General features: G+C 34.9%; 1 long non-coding RNA gene across 1 annotated transcript; it reads left to right on the forward strand.

Moving 5' to 3' along the window:
* Nucleotides 1-3,744: 3,744 nt before the first annotated feature.
* On the forward strand, nucleotides 3,745-4,712 carry LOC121424461. Its single transcript, XR_005971384.1, has 3 exons — nucleotides 3,745-3,792; nucleotides 4,125-4,196; nucleotides 4,651-4,712. It is a non-coding gene; the product is annotated as an uncharacterized LOC121424461 (long non-coding RNA).
* The last annotated feature ends 2,235 nt before the right edge of the window (nucleotides 4,713-6,947 follow it).

Raw genomic sequence — 6,947 nt, forward strand, 5'->3', positions numbered from 1 at the left:
GCTCTTAAAGAGCGTGTATAGTGACCGCACTTCGAAGTGCTGATTTGTCTAGTTCAAATTTGAACTAGACAAATCAGCACTCCGAAGTGCAGTCACTATACATTTGTGATCTTCAAAGCGAGATGCCTATGTAACTAAATTTAGATAATAACTGCTAGCAAGAAGCGCGAACAGAATTTTTAAATATATAAGCTCTGACCTGATCTAAAGGGGACATTTTAAGAACTTTTTGCAGTTAGCTATGAAGACGATGCGTGTTTTAACCAATGGCGGCGGAACGTATTATTTTTTTTGGGGGGGGGGGCAAAGCAAAAAAAAAGGGGGCCAATAGGGGCAATTTGGTGCAAACGGATATTTTCACCATTAGATTATCATCTGTGTAAAGAGGTTGTGTGTTTTGTAGTAACTAAATTGAGCACAATTTTTTAAGTGATCACTAAAGTTATATATTTACGTTTCATTTCTGCGAGCGTAGAGAGCAAGCGGTTTGGGGGAAAAGTCAAATCTGAAGATGTAAAATTCGCCTTTTTGGTCAATTACTGTTAAAAGGGCATCCTTGTGAGATGTTGCGAGCGAATCACGTGCTCAAACTTTTGGAAATTTCATGTGGGCCTAGAATGATAATATTGATATAGATATCATTTGCCCAGGGAAGCCACTTCAGTTCTGAAAACTATTCTCCCAGCTATTATTATTTTTTTACAAGAATTCTTAGAACACGTAGAATGTCCAGTTTTCAGGTTTGAAAATCGGAAAAATTTGGCTCACGTTTCTCGCTCGCATCAAGTATTGTTTATTGAGGAACTCATTCTATTCCTGGTTACAAAAAAAGAAGTATGAAATGTCCAGTTTTCAGGTTGGAATATCACAAATTTTAAGCTTGCGGTTCGCGCTCTCATTATTTAGTTCGTGAGATATCTATATTCTATTCATGATTCACTAAATGCAGTCCTTAAAAGATTACTTTCTGAAGCCTGTTGCATAAAACTTTTTACCTGAGAAAACTCTGGTAAAAACTAAAAACTATAAGGTTAGTCTGATTTCCGCCATTGACTTTAGCACAGGGCAAAAACTTCTGTAAAAACAACCTGAGTTTTCTCAGGGAAAAGTTTCATGCAACGGGCCCCAGGTCAGTATTTCAACAAATTACAGCTCGCCCTCGCATTAATTCTTTAGAAAGATACACATCTTTCTCACGATTACAAAAAAAAAATGCTCCGAATGCTCACTTCACGTCTTGTTACATGAAATGTCTACTAGTTTCAGCTTGCGATTCGCGCTTTCAACATCTCACAAGGATCATTATTAGTATTATTTTTATTACCAGCAGAAGCTGTTATTAAAAATGACATCCCCTCCAATACAAATCCTATTATCTAGAGGTTGCTCGCGCGCTTCCAACACACTTGATCCCCTGCATCTTTAATTAAACCATTTGCTTATAGGCAGCAATTGCTCAGATAAAATCGAAATTAGCCTATGCTTGATCAGGGCGCCATTCTTAATGAAATACATGTTTTGGCCCCAACACACGCATGTATCATCGATCATTATTACTATCATTGCATAATATCGTGTAATCTTGTAATGACAACATCGTTTGTGTTACCAAAATAAATTGTTTTCATTTTCGGAAATACGAACCTTATTTAATTTTCGGATTAACGAACCTTATTTCGTTTTCGGATTAACGAACCTTATTCCGTTTTCGGATTAACGAACCTTCGGAATTACGAACCTTATTTCGTTTTCGGATTAACGAACCTTCGGAATTACGAACCTTATTTCGTTTTCGGATTAACGAACCTTCGGAATTACGAACCTTATTTTGTTTTCGGATTAACGAACCTTCGGAATTACGAACCTTATTTCGTTTTCGGATTAACGAACCTTCGGAATTACGAACCTTATTTCGTTTTCGGATTGACGAACCTTCGGAATTACGAACCTTCGGAATTACGAACCTTCGGAAATACGAACCTTCGGAATAACCGAACCTTCGGAATTACGAAGCTTCGGAATTACGAATGTATGCGTAAAATTCTGGGGGGATGCATCCCCCCATCTCCCCCGCTATCTACGCCCCTGGTCACTCCGTTGGTATACAGTGGACTGATTTTTACCATGTGGCATCTGAAGCCTGAATTCGTCAAATTTTATTTTTTTGAATTGGTGGTATTCATATTTTTAGAGTAAACATATTCTAATAATTATAAACTTTCTTAATGTAGCAAGAAACAGAGAAATACGAACTAGTCTTTAGACTTCTAACAATGGTGGCAATATCACCCCCTCTCTCTCTCACACACACACACACACCCTCACACACACACACACACACGCTCACACAAACTCTCTCTCGCTCTTGATTTGGTTTCATACGCAAACCCGTTTTTTTCAATTGTCGATTGATACCTTTTAGATCTTTGTCTGGAAATAGGATAAAATCCCTCAGTAAGAACACATTCAGAGGACTTGTAAACCTACATACACTGTAAGTATTGACATGCTTATGACTCTAGACACGGGGTCAGTCTAAGAGAGAAATCTCGTCCTTTTAAAACCCCATGAAAATATTGATATGATATCACATGGACGTGTTCACTGTAAAATATGAACTAATAAATCCGTACTTTTAACGGGAAACAACAAAACACCGTTATATTCATATTTCTGTTCCGATATGAATGATTTTACGGTGAAAATACCATTACAATAAGTACGGTTGGCAAAAGTTAACTAGAATACAAGAAAAGCTAAAATTGAGCCTACAGAATTACCTGATTTCATGTACAGAAAGAAATAGGATTATTTTTAAGGCTTCCTCGTAAAAACATTTCCTTGTTTATTTAACGAATTAAGTCAATAATTTGGACTATTGGTTTCATATTATTGTAATGGTATTCAAACTTGAATATCTATTGATTCCGAATCGATTTGTAACTGCCTGCATTTACCTTTTTTGTTTTGTAGTGTTTTATCTGAAAATCGTATAATAAAGATTCTCCCTCATACGTTCAAGACCCTATCAGGACTGCAGAAATTGTGAGTATCAGTAAAGATTATTCAACAATGATGACGATAATGATAACGATGATATGTACAGGGGGGGGGTAAAGGCGGACATAACATTTTTGCAAGTTTCAAAAAAATAAATGCGAAGTGCGAGGTGATATACTGACCTGAATGAAACCTGTTAAAGACTATTTGCAGTGACTCATGGAAATGATATCTAACCAACTAAATAATGCAAGCGCGAAGCGCAAGATAAAAGTATTTGATATTTAAGTTGATGACTGGGCGTTATAAGCACTTTTTGTAAAAAATGAACATGATTATTGATGGGAGCGCGTAGCGTGAACTGATTTTGTTTATATTCAGCACTGTTTTGTAACTTCGATGAACATGTTGGATGCGTATCGTGCTAAAAAAAAACCTTTGCACTTCTACCTACATGTAATTATTGTTTCAATACCATACACACTGGAGATTCATGGGGTAAGTGATAACCCTTTCCCCTATCCTTGTAAAGTAAGGTTGAAAAAATTAGGAAATCTGAGACCGTTTTGGGAACTTTTGTTTGGCTTTGCAAATTTTCGACCTATTCTACCTACATGGTCATATGTTTTGTCTTAGAAATTTGTAAGGACCCTTACTTCAAAGCAAGCCCAAATAATAATATAAACATGATAACTAGTTATTTCTGTTATGACTTTGCAGATATTTACGAATGAATCAATTAACCAATCTGGATGGGCTTGAAGGAGATGATCACCCATTTCTAATCATACTGTAAGTGAATATTATTCTCCTTTTAAAAGTTTTTTGAAAAATACATGTTGTGTTTGCTGACCAACGAAAACTCACTCGCAAACTTTTACCTAGATGCAACTATCCACGCGCACACCTGTTTTGCCACCTTGTTTTAGTCGGATTTGATTTTTGAAATATACATTTCGATTTAACATTTGAATTCCAACCATTTTAATGCTTCACATTTCACTTTATCCTCTCAAAATCACATAACCTTACATCCTCCATTGTCAGAAACATTTTACTTTTACATTCGTTTTTTTTTTGCTATCTTCCAATGAAGTTATTTTTCAACTTAAACTTTTTTTCAGAGATGTCAGCTCCAATTTACTAAACAATCTCGACGCTGGAAAGTTCCGGAGTTATGCTTCCTTAAGAACATTGTAAGAAAGTGTCGCAATTCAATACTTTTTTTCTCTAGATATATACTGTATACTAGAAAATTTAAACGAACAAATGTGACCAACATTCTATAAATGAATAATACATGTAGACACCATCGATTAATTCATTTCATATAGACAAATGACGCAACGCCTTTATTGTACTCTATATTTAGGAACAAAGAAATTGAAAAATATTGCTCCACCGACAATTGCTCTGCTCTAAGTTCCACACACTAATCGAATGACCACCCTCAACCCTCGGCTTAAAGGCCAAATCCACCCCAGAAAAATGTTGTTCTTTATGTTTTCATCAGGTCATTGATCATGTTGATGAAAAACAGTTTTATACTGATCTTTTGTGCCTGATTAAATATGTTCTAATAAATAAATAAATTGAGCGCTATATAAATGTATACATTATTCATTTATTTAAATTGTATTTATTTTCTAGGTTTGTAAGCGACAACCCCCTCGAAAGGTTGTCCTCTGGAGTATTCTACGGAGGACCTTCTCTTAAAATAATGTGAGTAAATCTACAAAAATATATTTGCATAGATATATGTTCTGAGAATAACAAATTCAATCAATGCATCTTAGCAATAATCTAGCTAAAAATATATAACCATCGAAGCAAAGATAAATTGTGAGTTTTGATGTATTATTCGTCTAACAATGTATAAGTTAGTCCCAAAAAATTAAGAAGTCAGATGAACTTGATATTGATGTTTAGTTCTCATATCGGTATGACATATTAATTTGTAATATTTTTCATCACTTTCAGAATGATATCAACTTGCAATGTATCCGAAATAGAGGTTGGGGCCTTTCGCGGGAATATGAGCTCGATGTAAGTACTATGATTTACGAAAAAAAATTGGCTTGTCTGCATGAAAACTTGATAACATAAATGCTATTCGCAAAGTATTCAAGATTCTGATAACATTTCTTGCCATCTTAACTATTGCGAACATGTTTTATTTATTGGAGGAAGAAAATATACGTGACAATTTTTATTCGACATGAGGTTGGGTTTCCTTAAATGATAAGGTCTATGCCTTCATTTACTACGTTATATCTTTGTTGTTTGGTTTTGGATGCCATGATGTCATCATTATTACTTGTTTATCATCATCGATGCTTTTTTTTTATTTTTTTGTTTATCATGTAACTCTATTTCGATACTCACTCTAACATACCAACCAGTGGCGTACCGAGCACCAGGAACAATAAAGACATATGCCCTGAGCAAATTATGTTTCATAAAGTTAGGGGAAAATGTTTCTAATGTAATATATAACATAACATTATAATGAACGATAATTTCTTCTTTCCCTTTTACGTTTCATTTTCTTTCTCCCTCTTTTTCTCCTTTTCCCCGTTTTTTTTATTTTTGGGGCCAGTCGATTGGGGGCACGTGCCCCTCACCCGTAGTTACGCCACTGATACCAACCAAAAGATTATTTTGAATTAGATGCTTGATGTAACGTGTAATTCAGTTTTATTATTAAAATTGCTACTTCCTACTCGGGCCATGAAAAAGACATCGAATTGGCATAATTTGAAGTCATTTTCGTTGGTGTGATTGTAGTAAAGTGCTTGAACAGGTCCTTAATTGGTGTTCGGAATCGAATGTGTAATTATAAAACGCATCCCTACAGGAAAGAACAGTGTCCCACAGAGCGTGTGCTACATTGTGTTCACAGTGTGGAACACAGTGTTAAATTACCTTCACACCGTAAGATTTGAGCATTTCAACAGTGTGAATCACATATTCACATGATCGACCATGTGAACATGCTGTGAACAGTCACACGGTCGAGGTGTCCACAGTGTAAAAATATCTCCGCACTGTTGGATTTGAGTAATTTAACAGTGTGAATATATTCTCACATATTCACTGTGCATACAATGACTCTGTTTGACTGTGCTTTCTAGCAGGGGTCTTGTCCACTGTAGTATCATTTTGTTTCTAAATTTTATTTATTTTACTTCTAATTTATACTCAGGAGGTATCGATTGTTTAAAAAAAATGAAATATAACCTAATTTCTTATGAAAAAGCAGTGACACCAAAAATTTAATCACCTCAATAAGTACTGGGTCCCGCTTCATGAAGAATTGCTATGATAACATATGTACGATTTGTATAACAAGTTTACTATCAGCCAATCAGGAAGAAGGATTTCAGTAGCTTTTATCTGTTAATGCAATATACGGTTTTATGAAACAGACCGCTGTATTTTGCTTTGGGTATGTTTCCTGGTGGCAGTTTGTTAACTTGCGCATCTAACACAGTTGCATTTCTGAAAAACTTAATTACATAATATTATAGGCCTACATTTAAAAAGGGGAACATGAAAAGTCAGTCACGGTGGTTATTTTTCTTTGATGATAATCTAAGAATTTTCTACTTGCAAAAATACTGAAATTTACATTGAAATTTGATGTCTTAAAGTATTAACATTTGAATTGTGTCGGCATACTCTCAAAACCAGCCTAAGTGAAAGATAGCGCACTGCATTACTGTGGGGCTTTTTTCTCTCTGTTTTTCAAGCAATGATGGTCATATTAACTAAATCAAAATAGTCACGCAAATAGACAGAAAGTTTTATATGTGATGTGACATTTATTGTAACTGATCATACTGATTTAATACTTTGCGTAACTTAAAAACCAGCGTTTTAAGTTTTGGTTTCCTTACTTTATATTGGTTTGTTTTATTGATTTTTTTCTATTATAGAGCTTTGAA

This window comes from Lytechinus variegatus, chromosome 11 (assembly GCF_018143015.1).
Source record: "Lytechinus variegatus isolate NC3 chromosome 11, Lvar_3.0, whole genome shotgun sequence".
Taxonomy (NCBI): Eukaryota; Metazoa; Echinodermata; class Echinoidea; order Temnopleuroida; family Toxopneustidae; genus Lytechinus; species Lytechinus variegatus.